This window comes from Tursiops truncatus, chromosome 18, assembly GCF_011762595.2.
Source record: "Tursiops truncatus isolate mTurTru1 chromosome 18, mTurTru1.mat.Y, whole genome shotgun sequence".
NCBI classification, from domain to species: domain Eukaryota; kingdom Metazoa; phylum Chordata; class Mammalia; order Artiodactyla; family Delphinidae; genus Tursiops; species Tursiops truncatus.
In genome coordinates, this window is record NC_047051.1 from 26,991,585 (window position 1) to 26,994,554 (window position 2,970).

Consider the following 2,970-nt stretch of genomic DNA (forward strand, 5'->3'; position numbering starts at 1 on the left):
GGGGAAGGTAAATGAGGGGAGGGATAAATTGGAAGATTGGGAATGACATTACACACTACTATATATAAAATATATAACTAATAAGGACCTACTGTATAGCACAGGGAACTCTACTCAGTACTCTGTAATGGGAAAATAATCTAAAAAAGAGTGGATAGATATATACATATGTATAACAGATTCACTTTGCTGTACACCTGAAATTAACATAACATTGTAAATCAACTATACCCCAATAAAAATTTTTTAAAAATTTCCAGCACATAGTGTGAGGTAACCAAATCCTGACTTACATCAGAATCTCCTCAGGTCTCCTCTTGTTTCCTCTGATTCTTCTCTGGGCTAAGCAACAGTTTCTTAACTGCTTTTTCTCACACTTATTTTGTCCACTTTCAAATTGTCCTTGTGTTGATATCTGCATTTCTGGGTAAGTACGTTCCAGATATCATTTAAATAATTTACAGCTCAATTTTTTTCTCAAGTCAACACACTCATGGTTATTTGCATAGCTGTTGGTCCTCAGATCACATCTTAAGGAAATATAATACTTTTTATATTTATTCAACCAAACATGTGCCAACCTGAAGGAGTTATGTGTCATGGTGTCCTAGCCTTCAGGAGATCCATATGATTACCTTTTTCAGAAAACATCTCTTATTATAGAGCAAGGGATAATAAAGACCTTACTGCACACATTCAGATCCTAAATGATATTTCCACATTTTCTCCTTCCCGGAAATCCATGCCACTGTCACACTGTCCAATTCATTGCAATAGCATCTGTTCCTGGCAAACAATTCTCCAGCCCTTGTAGGTGACTTTATTGAGGCAGGAGCTCCTTCTGGTTTTCCTAGCTCAGAAATGGGAGCAAGATCCCTCTTGAAGTGTGTCCCCCAGCTAAATCCTTCCTGTGTCATAGAGGACAGTGAGCCATTGGTGAGTGCATCCACACTGATGATAACAATCACTGGGCAAGCCATGGTCTGCTGGTCCTCCTGGATAACAGCCATCAAAGGCTGTAGCTGTATCACATTCACCTCACAGTTGCACTCCAGAAACACCAGAAGTTCTCTTAGACCGTGGGTTGCTCCAATCATTCTTCCTCCAATCAATCCCTCACACTTGTATTTCTTATTTTGGACATATTCATCTAGCTCTCCATTTAAATCACCAAAGTCACTATCATTATCCACAAAGGTGATTTCATGGAGATGATGTGCTGGTGTGCCATCTATGCCTCTGTGCAAGGCCAACAAAGCTTCATTATAGAAACAAATAACAACACTAGTGGCTTAGTGTCTCTTTGACTAGACAACCCAAACCAGTCAGACAAGACTTTTTTCACATGCTTCACTCCTCGTGTCTGACAAATCTCCATGACTGCCCAAGTAGTTACTAATAATCATATAAAGGCATGTTTCTGATAGCCTAAGTATCACAATTCCTGATCACTCATTAAAAATCATATCCAGTTCAGAAGAGAATTTCACATTGCCTTCTTCTGGATCTTCAATATGATTATCTATCATATCACAATTTTGTTTGCATTTAATTATGACTCTAATACCAGACTTGGAATGAAACAGGGATAGAATTTGGGGTGGGGGGGAGTGATACAAGGGGCCCAGACCCCTTGATGGACACATTCTTAAGCGGCTGAGTCACTTCACTGAAGATGAAACAAACAAAAAGAAAAACTGTACAGGACACAGACATAAAAAGGCACCCAACAGAAATATCAGACTGTGACACTTCCCACTATTGACTTAGCAGAGCTGAAAGGCCTTTTTCAATTTCCTGGAGCAGAATCTGTGAACCAAAACCTGGTGCTGGAGGCTGAGTGTAGAGTAGTGAGAGTGAAAAACTCCAGGGTGTAGCCTGAGGGGTGTGGGTGTAAAGCCCACAGAACTTCAGGGGGTGCATTCTGTAGGCTTTACTTCCAGGTTCTTCATCAGGGTGAAGATCCTGGAAAGGTACACTCATGACTCCCAAACTAGGGCTGTGGCATTCTCCTTCCTCTCTGTAGCAGCTGTCACAGCTGTTGTGGCCCCAGCCAGGCAGGACTGGGCTGCCTTGAAGCCTAGCATCACACAGGCAAGGACATGGTGGCAGCCACCAACCCACCCAGGCCCTGGGGCCTCACACCCCAACTCTCACCGTTTTTTTTTTTTTCCCCCCCAAAGAGATTAGCAGTCAGGCTCTTAAAATTAAGCAGGAATTAAAAGCATGTCTTGGGGAATAGCAGGGAAGAAATTTGCACACTTCCACTCCTCTCTTGATCCCATTTTGAACTGAACCAGGGGTTATTTGAAATACAAAAGATAGAGCCAAGATCTACATGGAAGCTAGAAGAAGGAAAAGAAGAAGAATAAGGAAAAATGAAAACTAACAGTGTTTCATTGGTAACTGGATATTGGGTTGTTTTTTCTTTGTTTGTTTGTTTTTAAGAAGCTGAAAATCTCCCTTTTGAAAAATTTTGTACACTTTAGTTTCTGTCTTCTAGCATGGAGACTGTTATTCTCCTTGGGGGCACACAGCTCCTTTGATGCCTATGACTGCATTAATATATCTTTCTTATGCAGAAGTAAGGCATTCTGTCTAAGCATGTGACACACTGACTAGAAGATAGAAGATGCTAAATAAACAATTTATTGAAGTAAATTGAATAGTAAGTTTTTGCTTTATTTTTAGACTCCTTTAACATTTTATTTGTATAGGCTATACAAAGTAGCAATTGAAAAATGTAAAAATATTATTATCTACCTCACAGAGTTGTTGGTAGGGTAAAGAAACTAATATTTAGAGTGACCTAGTTCATCCTTAGCATACAGTAAGATCTCAGTTAATGCTTGTATTGCTATTGTTGAACTGTTATCAGTAATGAACACAAATGGAACTTGTGTGTATATGTGTGCATTTAGGTTTCTATATGTGTACATTCATAAGTGTGTGTGTTTTTTATATACTATA

General features: G+C 39.5%; 1 pseudogene; it reads right to left on the bottom strand.

Annotated features, from left to right (window-relative positions):
• Positions 1 to 289: 289 nt before the first annotated feature.
• On the bottom strand, positions 290 to 1,983 carry LOC101317255 (polypeptide N-acetylgalactosaminyltransferase 11 pseudogene; annotated as a pseudogene).
• Between the last annotated feature and the right edge of the window lie 987 nt (positions 1,984 to 2,970).